Genomic DNA, 20,662 nt, shown 5'->3' with positions numbered 1-20,662 from the left:
TCCACGGAGGATAACAGTGTTCAGCAGACAAAGCAGAATACTTTCCTTCCCAACTCTAAGAGGCAGTCTAGACGAGCAAGACGTAGAGGAAAGCCGTCACGTCAGGTACTGTCCTCCCAAAGACCCCCTGTTTCCCAGCCTGTAGAGGCAGCTTCCCATGCAGAATCCATGAAGGTTGACCATGTTCGTCAGGCAAAGCAGAAGCCAGAACTCAGTCATGAAATCGGATTGCGGTATCGCTGCGGTTGTATGGAACACCCTAAAGGTCTTTGTTCTGCAAAGTTTGGCGAGTCCCAAAGCCTCAGGCCAGTAGGAGAGGCTGCCCTTGGCGTTAGTGTTTCCTCTCCACAGATGACTGTGACTGTCTCCATGGCAAGTGAAGGCCTCGGATTAACCTGAAGTTTTGGGCTGAAAGCAGTGAAGAGTCGGTGTCTGATCCCCGTCCGACAACTCCAGAATCCGGTTTGGGCATTTTGAGGGGTAGGACGAGCCCTACTCAGAAACAGTCAAAATATGTCTGTACAAATTAAGCTCCAGATTGGAGCATTATACATGAAGAAGATCACATTCCAGGTGCTGTCTGGTTTACCCACAGGTCGTCCAGAGCTGAGAGCTCTAGTGCCTGCTCAGGTCTGGAGATCCTGCATGGTGTTTCCTGGGGGACTGCTGAGGTACAAGGGGTGTCCAGTCCCCATACCTTCAGGACAGTCAGCAATGTCTTCTTCTTCACCAGGTCTGCTAGTCGCTGACTCGATGTGCACTGAAATCTCCAAAGAAAGGGAAGCGGAGGCGATGTCCCCACACAGTCTCGACAATTGTACCAATAATCTGGCTTCAGGTACCACCCCGCCTCATAGACGTGTCATCTCAGAGACCAGACTGAAGATGGTCCCGAAGCAAGGATCTTCAATCTCTAATAAGTCTGGCAATAAGTCCATCAAGGCGGTGGCTACCCCCAAGTCTCTGCACCCCTCCTACCAGGCGGAGGACCCCCAGTTGTCTCTTGAATCCTCCGGGGTGCTACCTGATGTTAAAAAATGGAGAGAGACTTTCCTACACCCTGTTCCTGGTGCTTTGCCCACTACATCCAGTAAGCTTGGCAAAGGGTACGTCAAGGCAGTGGTTACCCCCGAGTCTCTGCACCCCTCCAACCCGGGGGAGGATCTCCAGTTGTCCCTTTAAACCTTTGGGGTGCTACCCGATAATAACAAATGGAGAGAGACTTTCCTAGGTCCTGTTCCTGGTACTTCGTCCACTTCATCTGATTCTGAGGATGGCTCGACGGGAGGAAACATCCTAGTCACCAAGATGGTGCGACCTGTCTCGTTCCCTCTAGTGGACAGAAGAGGTAGTGTTCTTGAAGAGAAGTCTTGGGAGTCCATTGAGAAGGATCGGCCTCCAACTTCTCTGCAGAAAATTCTTGTGGGCTTGAAGAAGAGGGGGCATAAAGGGGGGGTACTGTAACATCCCTGGCGGCATGCTGACATGGCTTACCATCTCCCACCATGCAAGACCGCCAACTTACCTACCAGTCCAGGCTGTGCACTATGCTCCTCTACTTGCTGTGTGCATGTCTCTTGTCTGCTGGCTTAGGGCGGCGGCGCTGGAACTTCCTGATTCTTAAAGTTACAGTGTGTGCAGTCCTAATGCGTCCCCAGCCTATTGCTGTGAGGCACTGGATACTTAAACCTCCTCCACCCAGTAGGAGGTGCCTGAGCACCACTTTCTTACAGTGTGTTCCGTGCAACTGTGAGTTGCTAGGTCCTGTCCAGAATCTTGTCTGTTTCTGCCACCCTGGGGGCTGAGTACCCAGGCCCGTTACCTGTATCTGTGACTTCTAGACTGTTTCCACCTCCCTGGGGGCTGAATGCCCAGGCTTGTTCCTGTCCCTCCTTGGACCACGGAGTTGATTAAGCCGCCGTGCGTCCGTGGTCGGATCTGGTGAGGTCCCTAGTCACGCCCCTCCAGGCACTCCTCGGTTCGTGGCCCAGTGAGACCACTAACCACGCTCACGCCAAACAGTCCGGGTGTGAGCATAACAATTTTGAACACTACTGTAATTTTCCACCTATTTGAGGCAGGCACATAGACGTGGTCAATTGCGTCTGGAAGCTTGCCTCAAATAGGCAAATAAGGCCCAAAATGATGCATGCCAAAACCGTTCTTCAGATGTAAGCTGCGATGGAGCCACTGACTTGATGGTAAAATGAGATGTGAACATAGCCTAAGGAAGATATTTCTCAAGATAGTGTTTCTGTTGATAAGTTGGATGAAAACAGCATTTGATTAAGATGAGGTGGAAGATTAGGTGGAGATGTAGGAAATGAAATGTATATCTGGTGGTGGTAGTAGTGGCGCTTGTAGCCATTGTGATGGTGTTGGTAGTGGCACTGGCTGCCATGGTGGTAGTGGCACTCATAGCAAATTAAGAGGTGAGAATCATGAGCAAGAAGCAAATGACATTTCACACATGATGATAATGATTTTATTATGGACAGGACCTAGAAAGCAGATCATGGTGTTGAGAAGCTAATGATATCATCTGTGGAGATGGGAGAAAATGACATTAAAGAGCTAACCTGACATACAACAAAAAAATCAAAACCTTACAGAGGCATATCTGCTTTTACTGTGGTCACTTCAAGAACAAGTGGCAATGTAGTTGTTATTGAAGTAGACTCAAAATCTGTCAAACTTAAGGAAAAGCTTTGTTGGTGGTGGTGACAGAAATATTGTGAGCATTGCTGGTAGGGACTATGTGTGAGCATCTTATATGCTGGATTTTTTCAACAATGTCATCCCCAATATTTAAGTCATAAAAAATGCACACAATAATGCAATGGGTGAGGGAGGAAGAACAGATTTCATATCTTGCTAATGTCCTGGGACTGTTGGGAACCGACACAGATCTACACAGACAAGCAAGTATAGGAACATGTGGATGAGAATATAGAGGAGGATTTGAAGAAGAAGAGCTGTATGTAGAGGAAGACAAGTAGTCTCTCTTAGGAGACATCAGAGAGGCTCTTCAAAGCAATTTAAGAATTTGGAGCACATTTGATTCATGTCAAATGGATTAGAAAATAATCAAATATTTTTTGCATGATTCAGACAAATCAATAATGAAACGAAGTTTGCAAAATTCGCTTTTCTCTGTTCAGCATCATTCTTCAGTAAGGCAACACATTATATTTGTTCCTAAATATTTGAAACAAAAGGCCAGAAGTGTAATTTCAGTTACGTTATTTTTAACTTGGTTACATGTTATGGATTTGTTTAAATTCCTCAATACAGTACTGATTCTTTTTATGTACATCATGCAATAGATAATGATGACATTTTAAGGCAATGCTCATTGGAAAAAAAAAGTACAAAACAGCTCTTCCAGTAGAAAATAAAAATGTTTCCCAGATGGTCACCAAGTAAGCCAATCTCTGTTGACAGTTATTTACTTTATTTCTGCTTTGAAGGGAGTCTGTCACACTAAAAATGTAATTTAAACTGCTTCTACAGTCCTTAGTGGACATAGACCTTATAGAACTCATACCTGGAGTATAGATTTCTCTTTCTTTAATTGTACAGAAAAACGCTTTTATTGCATGTGCAAATGAGGGCTCCCTGGTATACCCTTGTTGTGGCCAAGGGCTCAGTTCAAGCAGAATGGATATGCGTGGTATATTAATTGAGGGAGCAGAGTGGTGCACTGAGTCATTGGCCATGCCAAGGGTGCACTAAGGTGCCTTCATTTGCATTAAAACCATTTTTCTGTTCAACTAATAAAGGGAAATCTATACTGCAGGTATGAATTGTATAAGGGCTAAGTCCCCTGTAGGACTGTATAAGCAGTTTAAAGGGAACTTGTCACATGTAAAAATGCTATTAACCTGCAGATATGGGGTTAATCTGCAGGTAAATAGCATTCTAAACCTGCCCAGCTCCTGCACTTAGAGCCCCACTGCCGGGAGGAGATGAATTTTATTCATCCAGGCATCATTTGGGTTTCAGTCACGGGGGTGGCTCTCCATCAGTCAGTGTGTAATAATGGGGAAGGGCGTAGCCTTCCCTTGGCACTGAGGTAGTTAAAAGAAGTGTTCCTGTAGTTAGACCTCTCTGAACTGTTGGTAGGCCAACCTAAGGGGTTAGCTTCAGTGGTCCAGCCAGCAGAGTAAAGGGGGAACTTAGTGCCCTGATCAAGCCTTGAGTGATATAGAGCTTGTTCCTGGCATAATTCCTTGTGGGCTGCAGTACCTGTAAACAGCCACAAGATGCCACTGTCCTGGGTGCAGATGTCAGGTTGAGTCTGCTAGCAGTGTTACAGGCAGTGATGGGGTTAATGCTGAGTGATGACAGCTCACAGAGGGTGGGCACTTTAGGAAAATCCCTGCTTAGTTTCCAGAAGCAGGAGGAGATGTTCAGTTAGAGATAGGACAGTGAACCGTACGGGCAGCCTGAATATATGGTGGCTGCTAGGGTAGACGGGAGCTCCATACCCTCAGACAGTGGGATCACCAGTGTGAAATTCTCCCTACGCAAGAGAAAGAGTCCTGTTAGCTGGCCGGAGAAACTCAAAGGAAGTATTGAGGTCCCGGGGCACTTCTAGTCTGCAGGAAGCAGAGGAAGATAAATAGGACTCCAGGCTAAGACGTGGGGGAGAAATCGAATCCAGATCACTGTTGGTATTGCAGAAGAGTCTCTTGGGCTAGAGATTAGAGTCACAGAGATGCTTCACTTAAAGAGGGAGCCAGGGCTGAGGATGTTTCCAGTGCCTGTGAGAGAGATAATAACCTGTCGGGCCTTATCCATTATATCTGCCTGTAAATACTGTACATATTCCTCTTCCCCAAGTAAAGTCCAAGTTATGGTTAAGAATCTCGTGTACTCTGAATTTATTGCTGCCCTGGTCCCAGAAGAGAAATGCCTGGAGACAGCCACGATCGGATGGTTTGAAGTAAGTGGAGAGCACCACATACACAGCCACACATCAAAGGGAGGACACGAATTGTCTGTAGGGTGCCAAAGCGAGAGGGGGCTACAGCTCGCCCACGACTACCTCGCTGGGGCACCTTACAACTGTTGGGGGTGCGGTGACTGAACCTGTGCCGGTACTGCCCAGTGACTGAAATCTGAACACTGCCAGGAGAAATAAAGTTCATTTTCTCCCGGCAGTGGGGCTCTAAGTACTGACACCGGGCAGGTTCAGAATGCTATTAACCGGCAGATTAACTCCATATCTGGAGCTTAATAGCATTTTTTCTCATGACAAGTTTCCCTTAAATTGAGTTTTGGGGGTGACGGACTCCCCTTAACAAATGTGTTAGGTACATAATTTTGTGGCAGTTGCTAGTATCTAACTTTTACAGGTTATCCACTTGTTACTGCTGCCTTCCTCACAAACAGCACAGCTTTTTTTTGCTCAACAAGACTATCGATACAGGGGCATGTTACCAGACCTCTCCATTAGCCTCCTCTAAGACTTTCCCATATGTTTTTCAACTGGAAGATGTTGATGGACAGGTCTGGTCACATGCTCCTCCATCAACTGTCATATTTGAGATCAGGGGATCTATGTAGTCTGTGTGGAAAACTGTACTAACAAGCATGTGACACTTCAAAACCGAGAAAACCTACACCTCATAATACTTATATATTAGTAAATGCCACAATAGCATGTGTCCAAGATGTGATAAAATGAAAATAAAGTGAACAATGCCTTTCAGTTTGATAGAGGTATCAGCCAAGTGTATGGATAAATTAAAAAAAAAATTGTTTCTGGAATAAAAGTCAAAATAATTTGAAAGGATTTAATCCAAGTATGTGATTAAAGTGATTTATTTTACATCTATGTCTTCTATTTTGATGAAAAATAGAGGATGTTGCAAATCATAAATATGTACCAATTTATGATTTTGGTACAAACATTTGACAGGCAAAGCTTGCCATATTAATGTATAAATCAATGTTCAGTATTAACACATCATATTAAGTAGATACAGAAAAACATTTCAAGTTTGCAAAGGGTTGACGTGAGCCTAAACCTTCCAAGATTTTGTAGCTGTCTTCAAAGTTACTTTTTGTTCTTTGCTGCACTTTACAGCAAAGATCCAATTATTTAGTGTATCACAGACGAGTCCTCTACATTTAGATTATAGTCATATCATTGTTTGGCTAGTGAAGTGAAACATTACAATTTCAAACTTTTTTGAAGATATTCATTTTATTAAATGAAATGTATTTTGCATTTGCTATGGTCATGCTTTTTTTATCTTCTGTTCGAAAAACAAAATTATGCATGTTAAACTAAAGCTTTGTTTTCAAACTTGGCTTATGAGATTTGGAAATTCATGAGACTTTGCCTGGAGTTATGCTGTGCTATAACCTAATAATAAATTGTTCTGTGCTCTGTAGTATGAAGAATAGTAATCTGGTTTAGTCTGATGTTAGAACACTCAGTAATGTAAATCATTATGATGGTGTAGAAAGTGATTAAAGCCATATTTCCATCTGAAGAATTAGATATGCCATAATGCCTAATAAGTAGTGGTCCCTATTTAGATTCATACCTATGCCTGAAATGAGGGTCCCCTCAATCCGATTGCTGATACAATTTTTGTTAGTTTGGAGATGGACATACTTATGCATGGCTGTCCTTATTAATGTCCATGGAAATTACAGATAAAAATGAACCTTTATTTATTAAAAGTAATGCAGCTAACTGCAACTGAAGGGAGCATTATTTTTAGAATATCCTGGTGGTAATATCAGTCCTAGTACAGTGGTTTTAGTTAATGAATAGTGATGAGTGAACGTGCTCGTCACTGCTCGGTACTCGGTGCTCGGCGCTTGCCGAGTATTTCCGGGTTGCTCGGACGGGAACTTGGGTCCCCTCCCTGCATGTTTGGCGCTCTTCAGAGAGCCAATGAACATACAGGGATTGCCTGCCACGTACTGTAATGCCGTAGCCATGTTGGTTGTGGCATTACAGTGATTGGCTGGCTGCACAGCGTCACCTGGTCTATATATGACCGGGCGCCGCTATGCTCATCACAGTCTATCCCGGTGTAACAGGCAGAGTAGGGAGAGCTGCTGCTGAGTCAGGGAGAGATTTGCTTGTTTATGGTTAGTATAGGTATACCACAACATATACAGTATATATATCTATCTGAACTAACAGTCCTCCTGAGGACTAATCCAGCTGCATATATTCAGTGGTGATAGCAGGAGTTAGGCAGGGAGGCAGGCTATGTGGCAGACTGCAGTGCATATAGTGCAAGAGGGTCCATTGCATGTTCAACTTCTGACTGATCCTGCTGTGACAAATATTTGAAGACATAGCCCCAGGTATCAGTGGCCAGGGCTAATTTTTTTTATCTTAATCCTGATTATTTGCTTAAAAAGCAATCCAGAGTACACCATTTTTCTGCTCCATTTGCTTGTTAGCACTGCAGAATACAGCCAGATCTTTTCCATATTACAGCGATAAAAATCCAGAAATTTGAACAGAACATGGAAAATATTGGCCTCCATTTCCATTTTGTTGCAGTGTGTCGGTCAAGCTATTCACATGAGGTCACTGTGAAGAATAGTATTAGTAAATTACAGGCCTGCTATTTAAAATCGTGGTTCTCTGTCAGACATATCTATAATATAACCGGGGATGCGTGTTTCTGTCTAAAGCCTTTATAGACTGCGCAAGCGCGACACGCCTGCGTAGTCTGGCTCCAGACAGAAGCACGCATGGAGCCGTTATACAGGTAAAAGGAGTGTATGGTACCGGAGATCACGGTATGCGTAGACACTGAACGCATACCGCGATCTCCGGCGCCATACTTACTTACTTACCTGAGTGGGAGGAGCGTTGCCGCAGTGCCTCTCTTCGCCAGAGACCGGGGCAGGAGCGAGGCATCAGAATCGACGCATGCGCATAGCGCTATCCGGCGCCATTTTGCTGAAGACACATTTGCAGTGTGTCTTCAGCAAAATGGCGCCGGACAGCGCGGAATGGGCACGCGTGTACTCCGGTGCCACACTCCTCCCCCGGCCTCTGGCAGAACAGGACACAGCAGCGCTGGAGCACATGGAAGAAAGGTAAGTATAAGTGTTTATTTTTTTGTATGTGTGTGCAGCGTGAAAGGGATTAGGGGTGCCATACATATCAGGATTGGGGGGTGAGGGGGCCACACATACCAGGATTTGGGGGTGGGGGTAACATGCATACCAGGATGGAGGGGTACCACACATACCAGGATTTGGGGTTGAGGGGGCCATGCATACCAGGATTGGGGGGTGAGGGGACCATGCATACCAGGATTGGAGGTGAGGGGATCATGCATACCAGGATTGGGGGGTGAGGGGACCATACATACCAGTATTGGGGGGTGAGGGGACCATGCATACCAGGATTGAGGGGTGAGGGGATCATGCATACCAGGATTGGAGGGTGAGGGGATCATGCATACCAGGATTGGGGGGTGAGGGGACCATGCATACCAGGATTGGGGGGTGAGGGGATCATGCATACCAGGATGAGGGGACCATGCATATCAGGATTGTAAGGTGAGCTGACCATGCGTACCAGGATTGGGGGGTGAGGGGACCACGCATACCAAGATTGGGGGGTGAGGGGACCATGCATAGCAGGATGAGGGGTACCACACATACCAGGATTGGGAGGTGAGGGGACCATGCATACCAGGATGGAGGGGTACCACACATACCAAGATTGGGGGTTGAGGGGACCATGCATACCGGGATTGGGGGGTGAGGGGATCATGCAAACCAGGATTGGGGGGTGAGGGAACCATGCATACCAGGATTGGGGGGGTGAGGGGACCATGCATACCAGGATGAGGGGTACCACACATACCAGGATTGGGGGGTGAGGAGACCATGCATACCAGGATTGGGGTGTAAAGGGTGCCATGCATACCAGAATAGGGATGAGGGGTGCCATGCATACCAGGATGAGGGATGGGGTGCCATGCATACCAGGATGAGGGGTACCATGCATACCAGAATAGGGATGAGGGGTAAAATGCATACCAGGATAAGGGATGGGGTGCCATGCATACCAGGATAGGGATGAGGGGTGCCATGCATACTAGGATGAGGGATTGGGTGCCATGCATACCAGGATTGGGGGATGAGGAGGCCATATATACCAGGATTGGGGTATGAGGGGTGCCATACATATCAGAATAGGGATGAGGGGTACCATGCATACCAGGATGAGGGATGGGGTGCCATGCATACCAGGATGAGTGGTATCATACATACCAGGATAAGGATGAGGGGTACTATACATACCAGGATGAGGGATGAGGGGTACCATGTATACCAGGATAGGGATGAGGGGTACCATGTATACCAGGATAGGGATGAGGGGTACCATGTATACTAGGATTGGGGATGAGGGGCCCACGCATACCAGGATAGGGATGAGGAGTGCCATGCATACCAGGATAGGAATGAGGGATACCATGCATAACAGGATTGGGGATGAGGGTGCCATACATACCAGGATTGGGGATGAGGGGTGCCATGCATACCAGGATAGGATGGTGGGAACAGGATGGGCGCAGCACCAGTACCAGGAGGGGGGCAGCACATACCAGCATGGGAGACCATATACCAATAAAAATGCTCGCCACCCGGGCGTAGAACGGGTTCAATAGCTAGTCACATATAACAGCGTTCAAAACCCAGTAAAATTGGAATGGGAAGTGTCAGGCAAAATGTATTTTTGTCCCAGTTTTAAAAATGTTGAAAGGGCAGCCAGAGATGTCTTAAATCTCTGCCCCCTGTTCGTTTTGAAGAGACCTCCATAGAAACTACTCTTGCTTCCTCTCAAACAAGGAATTTTTATAACCGCCATAAAACTTCAGCCAAGAGCAAGCATACTGGTCTACCCTGGATTTTCCCTCCAAAGCCCTATTGTGTAACTGTACAAACTTTTAATGTTGAGTTTAATAATGCCCATGACTGTCACCAACACGTGGACCACATTTTTGGGATGCTCACCTTTTTCCAGTTATGATGGTGTATCTTTCATAACTGGGAAACCACCAGAAACCTAGGAAATGGGTTCTGAGCTTCTGAACGTCATATAAATATCATATTTGATATCAATCTCCGTGAATATTGGTGACGGCAAACATGATGTATCCATCTTGGATGTGGGCCCCCCCCATACCAAGATATGGAAGATGAAGGAATTTTATGTCTTGTGCAGCTGGGTGGGTTCACAAAACCGAGCCCCCGTGTGAGGTAAACCACATGGGTGTGTCCTAATGTTTTGCCTCCTTACTAAAAACCAAATCGGCCATCTTGGCTCATTCCAACCTGGGACGTCAGACGCAAGCACTCCTCGCTTCGTGGAGGAATCACACATAATTTCTGGGGAGCCGTCCCCCCCACAGAATCTGAGACCATCACCTCATGGCGCAGGTTTTGCTATTACTTATCCCTTTCATTTTAATAACTGTTTTATGCATATATGTAAATTGTCTCTTTTATAATATCTTGTATATCTTTTGTAAACACTGCCATCTTTCAGGAGTAAATTATTATTATTTACCAGCTTCGTTCTTCTTGTCCTATGTCGAGCAAACACGTTCCTCACCCACTAATTTCACGTTACCTAACGGGTACCCGATCCACCTGTTAAGAGATCGGTGGTGGCAGCATACTGTGTATTTATGTGATATTGTGGTTTGAGGGTGGCTGGATTGAGGTATATATACGTTCCTGGAAGGAACTGGTGGTATATATACATCCTGTCACATCACGTGCCACAATAGTCGACATAAATGAGAGCAGCTGCGCCCTGTTGCTTATCCTCGGTCAATACCGTGTTTGACCAGCAGGATAAGGGGGCGCCTGAGGGCTGCAAGGTCTGACCAAGTGTTTCCTGACAGGAAGGCCCTCCAGAACACCCTCAGTCTTATACTATGTACAATCTGAGTCAAAGCTTTCTTTGAAAGTGGTCCTGAGTCGATGGCATAAATAGGAATGGACTTAGCTAAAGTACAGCAAGCAAGCCCATGAGTTCTTGCAAACTCAGCATCAACCATGCTGACTCCAGCTCCACTGTCTACAATCACAGAAATGTTCTCAGTCATGCTCTCTAGCACTAGCTCTGCCATCAGGAAAGCATACCGCTTTATTATCCAGCTCCAGACTCCCAAGGGTTCATCGAGTCTCTTTTTGCTCAGGAATCGAGGGACAAGCCCCAATAAAATGTCCCTTCTTCCCACAAAAAAAACACACGCCCTTTTTCTTGCGGATGTCAGGGGAAACATATGATACAGAAGCACCCCCTAACTGCAAGGTTCCTCTGACTCTACAAGTACTGGTTCACCCCCTGACCACCTTCCCCCGGCAAAGGGGCATTGCCCCGGAAAGAGGGCACAGGAAAAGGTGTTCTTACCCACTCATCCTGCAGGCGTCTAACAACACGTATAGCTAATGACATGGTAGCCTCCAAGGACTTCGGGGTTTCATACAATGCCAAAGCATCTTTCAACCTTTTTGTAAGGCCCTGACAAAATTGGCTACTAAGAGCCCGGTCATTCCATTTGGTATCGGTTGCCCACATATGGAATTTAGCAAGTCTAAACTGACCAATTCCCCTGCTGAAGGCAGAGCAGCCTGGATTCAGTCAGGAAAATTCGGTCAGGATCATAATAGATGAGAGCTAAAGCCCCAAAAAATCCTTCTACTGACTAGAGACAAATAGAACCCTGTGGCAAAGAAAAAGCCCAGAATTGAGGATCTCCTTGCAACAGTGAGATCACAATCCCCACTTGCTGCTCCTTAATCTCCAGAGGAGTACAAAGTTTGAAATGCAATTTACAAGCTTCCTTGAATACAAAAAACTTGTCCCCACCTCCCAAAAACCTGTTCGGGAGGCCAAATTTGGGTTCAAGCTGGACCGGCCTACCTGCAGTGTCCCCAACAATAGGAGTCTGCAGCAACTGCCAATGCTTCTGAACCTCAAATCGAAGGTCAGTCACCTCTAGTGAAAACCTCCGAAGCTGCTCTGCCATCACAAAAATGGGATCCATGAACCAGGGGAGAGAAAAAAAAAAAACTCCAAAAAAAACAACACACACAAAAAAACATGTGTCAGCTTTTTTATATATATGTGTATGGCCGGGGATAATGTCACACAAGGTGAGTGAAAGACTAAGTGTACAACAAAGGGAAGAGGGGGAGGAAGCCCAAAGGCTAGGGAAAGCGGGAGTGGAGACCCCAAGGCAGATCTGACAACACCCTGGTAAGGATGATGTTGGTTTATTATTTTACCTTTATTACAAGGGACATTGGCTTCAGCTGGAATGGGCATGGCGGTAAGTATGCTTTAATTTAGAATATTAAAGGTGTCTGTCTTTATTTCAAATAAGGTATTTTATACACGGTGTGGGTGTCTTTATTTTACATTTCACTTCCACTTTATCTTATCTTATAGACTCCTCTCCATTACTAACCTGGGCTTGATGTCAGCTGGCATTATAAGCTGACATCAAACCCAACCCTATAACCCCACTGCCACCGCTGCAGGGCAGTGGGCAGAGTGAGGCTAAGTGCCAGAATTGGCGCATCCTATGGATGCACCATTTCTGGGGCGGCTGAGGGCTCCTGTTTCTTGCCTCAGAGGGGGCCAATATTCATGGTCCCTTCCTAAGCTTTTAATATCAGCCCCCAGCTGTCTGCATAACTTTTGCTAGCTGTTAAAGTAGGGGGACCCCACATAATTTTTTTTGGGGTTCCCCATTTTAAAAGCCAGTAAAGGCTAAGTATACAGCTGGGGGTTGATATTAGTAGCCTGGGAAGCTCCATGGGTATTACCCCCTTCCCAGGCTAAAAACATCCGCCCCAGCTGTCCACTTTCCCTCTGCTGGTTAATAAAATTACAGAGGACCCCACGCCATTTTTTTTCCAGTAATGTACTCATTTATTAATAAATGACATGAACAGTAAGGTACACACGCAAAGCACGGATTATATATATCACATATTTATAACTATCTGTATATCTATCCATTATCTATATATCTATATATATGGTTGAGGTTGGTTTTTTATTTTACTTTTATTACACGTGATCATGGGCTTCGGGGACTAGGTATAAGGTGAGTATTTGGTGTTTTTTTATTTTTTGCAGGAGCAGAGAACATCGGGGACAAGGTGTAGGTGAGTATAAGGTGTTTTATTTTTATTTGAACATTTTTTTTATTAATTTTAACATTTTTTTTACTTTCAGCAAAGCAGCACACACTAACTGAACAGGAACTTCCTATTTGTTTCTTTAACAATGCTTTACTGGCAATATAACACTATTGTTGGAGACAGAAACTCATGCACTATTAAACAGCAGTAAATAGTAGTTGTTGTAATATATACAATAATAAGCATTATTCCAACACTTTCAGTAGGCATGAGAGAAACTTAAAGAGATTGTCCACTACTATATAAAATGCCCCAATGTATTTAAACGATGGAGATAAGTGTTTTTGTAAATATCTTGTGTATTGTCTTTATTGCCTGTAAGCGGCGCTATTGCTGACCGCTCACAGTCATCATGTGACCCCCGGCTGCAGCCGGCTCTGGCATCCGCTGATGTCACGTCAAGTTCCGGCTGCAGCCCGGGCGTGACTCAGTGACGCGCTCCCCGCTGATTGATGGCTGTGGGCGGGGTTTCCGAGCGCGTCACAGCTCAGCATCCACCGCGCGCTTTCCCAATGGATGCAGGAGAGGGAAAGCACGTGGTGTTAAATACATTGGGACATTTTATATATTAATGGACAACCTCTTTAATGGTGAGAAATATCATGTAGAGATGAGCGAACACGCTCGGTGATACTCGGATATCAATCGAGTTTCTGGGTGCTTGAATATGCTCGGCACTTGATGAGCATTGGCTGGTGCTCGCATTTGAAGCTCGGGTTTTTAAAATTAAAAACAAACTTGGTTTTCCAGAGACCTAGCAATTAGAAAATGCGTAAGGCGTGAGGTAAGGGACGGGAAAGTGAAAGTGATGATGATGCGACTACACCTGTTGCTGGAGCACAAGTAACATACCCATCTATGACTAGTGTTGAGCGATACCTTCTGATATCAGGAAATATCGGATCGGATTCGATCGGACCGATACCCAAAAAGTATCGGATATCGCCGATTCCGATACCGGAAACCAATGCAAGTCAATGGGACACAAATGTCGGAATAAAAATAAACCCTTTCTTTCCTTGTAGGTTAATTCTACATGAAGGAAAACAAGTAAGAATAATGTAGAATGTATTGGGGGATGTGGGGTAGACAATAAAGACATAGAGGTTTAGCCCAATCAAATGGAATAGCAGGAATTAATATTTTTTTAAGACATTCTGAGTTACGGAAATATTGACTATGTTAAGTTTTTTTATATTTTGTCAGATATTTATGTTTCACTACTTCCATGCTCTTCACCTTCTTTTTTACTTCTCCCACACTTTCTCCTTCATCATCCTCAGCATCAGCTTCTTTTTCATCAACTTCTTCTTCACCTTCTTCATCTTCTTCTTCACCTTCTTCGTATTATTCTTTTTTTTTACATTCTTCATATTCTTCTTATTCAACTATTATTCTTCTTCATATTCTACTTCTTCATCTTCTTCATATTCTTCTTCTTCATCATATTCTTATTTGTGACAGGCATTCCTGTACATTACACCTTTCATTCTGCCCGTCACAAAAGATTTACAACAGGATTTGTCCGCGTTCAGTTTGGCCTGCAGCAGCAGGTCTTTTCCAGGGGCACCACGAGGAGGAACGGACTCACCCCCATATACTGCTTAGTCATCTTCTGCTTATAATTTAGATAATATCTTTTGCTCTGATTTTTAGTCTTATGCTTAATGTTCTTCCGCTTTTTGTTCTGCAGCTTCTTGTACTTCTGCTTCTTGGTTTTCTGTCTCTTGTTCTTCTGTATCTTGGTGGTTGTCTTCTTGTTCTTTGTCCTCTTGGTCATCTTCTTCAGGGTCATCTTCTTGGTCTTCTACGGGGTGGTCTTCAGGTTCATCGTCTTCAGAGTCATTGTCTTCGGGGTCCTCGTCTTCTTTGGGGTGGTCTTCAGGTTCGTCGTCTTCAGGGTCGTCGTCTTCGGGGTCCTCATCTTCTTCGGGGTGGTCTTTAGGATCCTCGTCTTCAGGGTCATCGTCTTCGGGGTCCTCGTCTTCTTCGGGGTGGTCTTCAGGGTCCTCGTCTTAAGGGTCGTCATCTTCTGGGTCCTCGTCTTCTTCGGGGTGGTCTTCAGGGTCGTTGTCTTCGGGGTCCTCGTCTTCTTCGGGGTGGTCTTCAGGGTCGTCGTCTTCAGGGTCGTCGTTTTCGGGGTCCTCGTCTTCTTCGGGGTGGTCTTTAGGGTCCTCGTCTTCAGGGTCGTCGTCTTCGGGGTCCTCATCTTCTTCGGGGTGGTCATCAGGGTCCTCGTCTTCAGGGTTGTCGTCTTCGGGGTCCTTGTCTTCTTCGGTTTAGTCTTCAGGGTCCTCGCCTTCAGGCTCGTCATCTTCGGGGTCCTTGTCTTCTTCGGGGTGGTCTTCAGGGTCCTCGTCTTCAGGGTCGTCGTCTTCGGGGTCCTCGTCTTCTTTGGGGTGGTCTTCAGGTTCGTCGTCTTCAGGGTCGTCGTCTTCGGGGTCCTCATCTTCTTTGGGGTGGTCTTCAGGTTCGTTGTCTTCGGGGTCCTCGTCTTCTTCGGGGTGGTCTTCAGGGTCGTCGTCTTCAGGGTCGTCGTCTTCGGGGTCCTCGTCTTCTTCGGGGTGGTATTCAGGATCGTCGTCTTCAGGGTCGTCGTCTTCGGGGTCCTCGTCTTCTTCGGGGTGGTCTTTAGGGTCCTCGTCTTCAGGGTCGTCGTCTTCGGGGTCCTCATCTTCTTCGGGGTGGTCATCAGGGTCCTCGTCTTCAAGGTCGTCGTCTTCGGGGTCCTCGTCTTCTTCGGGGTGGTCTTCAGGGCCCTTGCCTTCAGGGTCATCGTGTTCGGGGTCCTCGTCTTCTTCGGGGTGGTCTTCAGGGTCCTCGTCTTCAGGGTCGTCGTCTTCGGGGTCCTCGTCTTCTTCGGGGTGGTCTTCAGGGTCGTCGTCTTCAGGGTCGTCGTCTTCGGGGTCCTTGTCTTCTTCGGGGTGGTCTTCAGGGTCCTTATTTTCAGGGTCCTCGTCAGGGATATCCAGAGTGATTACCAAGAACCATTTCAAAAAGCTTGAACTTGGAAATGTAGCAGAAGGTGCAAGAAGGCTGAGGAACTGCCGAGAACCAGCTGACGGTACTGGAACCCGGATGGGTAGCAGAAGGTACAAGAGCCAATGGAACTACCGAGGACCAGCTGACGGCACTGGAACTCGGTTACTAAGCAGGAGGTACCTATGCCAGAAAGCACAACCAAGGACCAGCAGACGTTGGTGGAACTTGGATACCGAGAGGGAGGCACCTAAGCCAAAGGCACTGCCGAGAACCAGCTGACGGTACTGGAACCCGGATGGGTAGCAGAAGGTACCCATGAAAAAAAATGTTGCAAGGCTGCGAGCCGGCCGCAGTTACCGAAACCCCCAGTCCTACAGGGGGTGCTTGTCTTATTGGCACTATGGAACCAGCCTTCATTTCCAGATCCTGCAGCCCACATAGGAGTCACCTAAACTGCAGGCACCATAGAGTCGGCTAACCAGACCGCAACACGACAGGACAATGCATTGGAGGCAAAGTGACGTTGACACTACCCGGAAACAGCTGACGTGCTGGAACCAGGCTGGGCAGGAGGGAGCACCCGTGCCAAAGACACTGCCGAGAACCAGCTGACGGTACTGGAACTCGGATGGGTAGCAGAAGGTACAAGAGCCAATGGAACTACCGAGAACCAGCTGACGGTACTGGAACCCGGTTACTAAGCAGGAAGTACCTGTGCCAGAAAGCACTACCAAGGACCAGCAGACGTTGGTGGAACTTGGATACCGAGAAGGAGGCACCTAAGCCAAAGGCACTGCCGAGAACCAGCTGACGGTACTGGAACCCGGATGGGTAGCAGAAGGTACCCATGAAAAAAAAGTTGCAAGGCCGCGAGCCGGCTGCAGTTACCGAAACCCCCAGTCCTACAGGGGGTGCTTGTCTTATTTGCACTATGGAACCAGCCTTCATTGCCAGATCCCGCAGCCCACATAGGAGTCACCTAAATTGCAGGCACCATAGAGTCGGCTAACCCGACCGCAACACGACAGGACAACGCATTAGAGGCAAAGTGACGTTGACACTACCTGGAAACAGCTGACGTGCTGGAACCAGGCTGGGCAGGAGGGAGTACCCGTGCCAAAGACACTGCTGGGAAACAGCTGGCAGTGCTGGAACCCAGGGTAAATACTAAAAACAGAGTGGAGCCAGAGGCCTAATTGGAGCAAGTTTAAAATCGGTAGTAGTGTGAATGTGGACAGAGCAGGAGAAATTGCCGTACACACAGCAGGGGAACAGCTGATGTTACTGAACCCCAATAACACGGCAGCAAGTGTTGACTGTGCAGACGGCACTTCTGAGCGCCAACTGGCGGTGTTGGAGCTCAGGGATAATACTGAAAACAGAGGAGCCAGAGGTGTAATTGGAGCAACTTTAAAATCTGTAGTAGTGTGAATGTGGACAGAGCAGGAGAAATTGCCGTACACAGAGCAGGGTATCAGCTGACGTTACTGAACCCCAATAACACGGCAGCAAGTGTTGACCGTGTAGATGGCACTTCTGAGCACCAACTGGCGGTGTTGGAGCTCAGGGATAATACTGAAAACAGAGGAGCCAGAGGTGTAATTGGAGCAAGTTTAAAATCTGTAGTAGTGTGAATGTGAACAGAGCAGGAGAAATTGCCGTACACACAGCAGGGGAACAGCTGACGTTACTGAACCCCAATAACATGGCAGCAAGTGTTGACTGTGCAGACGGGACTTCTGAGCGCCAACTGGCAGTGTTGGAGCTCAGGGATAATACTGAAAACAGAGGAGCCAGAGGTGTAATTGGAGCAACTTTAAAATCTGTATTAGTGTGAATGTGGACAGAGCAGGAGAAATTGCCGTACACACAGCAGGGGAACAGCTGACGCTACTGTTCCCCAATAACATAGCAGCAAGTGTTGACTGTGCAGACGGCACTTCTGAGCGCCAACTAGCGGTGTTGGAGCTCAGGGATAATACTGAAAACAGAGGAGCCAGAGGTGTAATTGGAGCAACTTTAAAATCTGTATTAGTGTGAATGTGGATAGAGAAGGAGAAATTGCCGTACACACAGCAGGGGTCAGCTGACGTTACTGAACCCCAATAACATGGCAGCAAGTGTTGACTGTGCAGACGGCACTTCTGAGCGCCAACTGGTGGTGTTGGAGCTCAGGGATAATTCTGAAAACAGAGGAGCCAGAGGTGTAATTGGAGCAACTTTAAAATCTGTAGTAGTGTGAATGTGGACAGAGCAGGAGAAATTGCCGTACACACAGCAGGGGATCAGCTGACGTTACTGAACCCCAATAATAAGGCAGCAAGTGTTGACTGTGCAGACGGCACTTCTGAGCGCCAACTGGTGGTGTTGGAGCTCAGGGATAATACTGAAAACAGAGGAGCCAGAGGTGTAATTGAAGCAACTTTAAAATCTGTAGTAGTGTGAATATGGACAGAGCAGGAGAATTTGCCGGACACACAGCAGGGGATCAGCTGACGTTACTGAAACCCAATAACACGGTAGCAAGTGTTGACTGTACAGACGGCACTTCTGAGCGCCAACTGGCGGTGTTGGAGCTCAGGGATAATACTGAAAGCAGAGGAGCCAGAGGTGTAATTGGAGCAACTTTAAAATCTGTCGTAGTGCGAATTTGGTTAGAGCAGGAGAAATTGCCGGACACACAGCAGGGGATCAGCTGACGTTACTGAACCCCAATAACACGGCAGCAAGTGTTGACTGTGCAGACGGCACTTCTGAGCGCCAACTGACGGTTGGCACCACTCCAGCGTATTTTTATATTGCAGTGCTGGAATGGCGCTTCTACAGTGAGGTCCCTGCACTTAGTCCCATTCTTATCTGTCGCCATCTTCACCTGCTATCACCACTGCTTTTGTCAGTTTCCAGCAGTTTATGACCTATTGTATTGCTCAAGTGTTTGCTGGAGTGAGCTGGAGGTCACTGCTCAATAAAAGTCTATGAGGACCTCATTCTGGCTCTTATAGACTTGCATTGAGACCTTGTGATGTAGCTTCTGCCTTCCGGACAGTCAGAAGCTGCGATCACAAGATGGCGCTGTGGGACTAGAGAAGCATCAAAAAAAATGTGAAGACAGCAGCAGGTAAGTATAAGGCTTACAGGCACAGACCTTAGTTTAGTAGCACCACTTTAGTGCTGAAAAAAAAAAAGTACTAGAATGAGCACTTGTCAGAGACGCAGCTAGGGGCTCAGCAATGGTAAGTCAAAACACATTAGATAGGCCCCTAACCAAGTAACCATATTTACAACTATGGTGGTGTGGCACCCCAGGGGTCTGGTTTCCACAGTAACAGCAATGTTATGTCTGAGAGCAGGTGGGAGGTCTCTTGGTCAGGGATCCTGTGCATGCCACACCTCCTGCCCAGTCTGGGAGGAGAAGAACTTCCCCTATATAAACCTAGGGCTGAGGCAGGGTTAGAGAGTAGAGAAGAAGTAGAGACAGAGAAGAGAAGCAGATATAGGAAAAGAACATCAGGAGTTCTGTGGGCGCAGTGCTACAAGGAGTCAGGGGCTGGCAGCTGCAGAGCTCGCCCTGACTGAGAAGCTATCACCGGACCCGGAGTCCGAGGCTGTGGGGACTAACTCCTATCCAGCAGCAGAAACCGACCGGCAGGGGATTTCAGGTCCTCTGGCCAAGAAACCCGAAGGCACGGTCACACGCGTGGGACCAGCACCGCCGTCGTGGAGCGGAAGCTACTAGAAGGCCCCGAGTCACCGGCCATACGGGTGAGCACCACACGGTACACTCAGGGACGTGGGCTACTTATACCCGCCTCTAGCAAGGTAGCCAGAAGAGTACAGTTAGTTTGGGAGGCCTACAACTCCGCCTGGCCAGGGGAGATCCCATCTGCTCAAGGACTGACCAGGCCCCAATCGCTAGCAGTACTCCGGGAGGGTCTATCTTTGTCACCAGTAAAGACCCTGAACTACACCGTACCGTCTCCGAGTGGTTCCTGCTACCCCCATCATCCACGTCGGCTGCAGTGAGGCCATACCCCTCCCGTTGGGGGTGATACTATCACGCTGCACAATCCTACCACCGGCCTCAGCGTTCTGCCCTGCAGCGGCAGCTCCTTCGCTGCATTCAACGGGTGGCGTAGTCGTACAACATCTACCGCTAATACAGCGCCACTTAGTCTGACTCCCTGGGCACGGACCGGGTCACCGCCACGAGACTACAACCCTCAACAGATCCGGCTCCGGGTAAGCTCCCGCATGCGCAACGCTGCGCGACACAGGCCCAGGGGTGCGTCAACTTTTGGCGTAGTCGGCAGGATTTCGTGGCCGCAACCACCGGGTACTGCGTGCCTGAAAAAGACTGTTCAAACTTACCAGTGGTGAAGATTCCCGCCATCCGGCGCCATCTTCAGCCTTCTTCCCGCCATCGGTGAAGATTCCCGTCATCCGGCGCAATCTT

The sequence above is a fragment of the Phyllobates terribilis genome, unplaced genomic scaffold, assembly GCF_046119375.1.
Source record: "Phyllobates terribilis strain yellow unplaced genomic scaffold, ASM4611937v1 Scaffold_3__8_contigs__length_932513732, whole genome shotgun sequence".
Lineage (NCBI taxonomy): Eukaryota > Metazoa > Chordata > Amphibia > Anura > Dendrobatidae > Phyllobates > Phyllobates terribilis.
The sequence above is the reverse complement of the archived record's forward strand: the minus strand, read 5'-3'. Positions refer to the sequence as shown.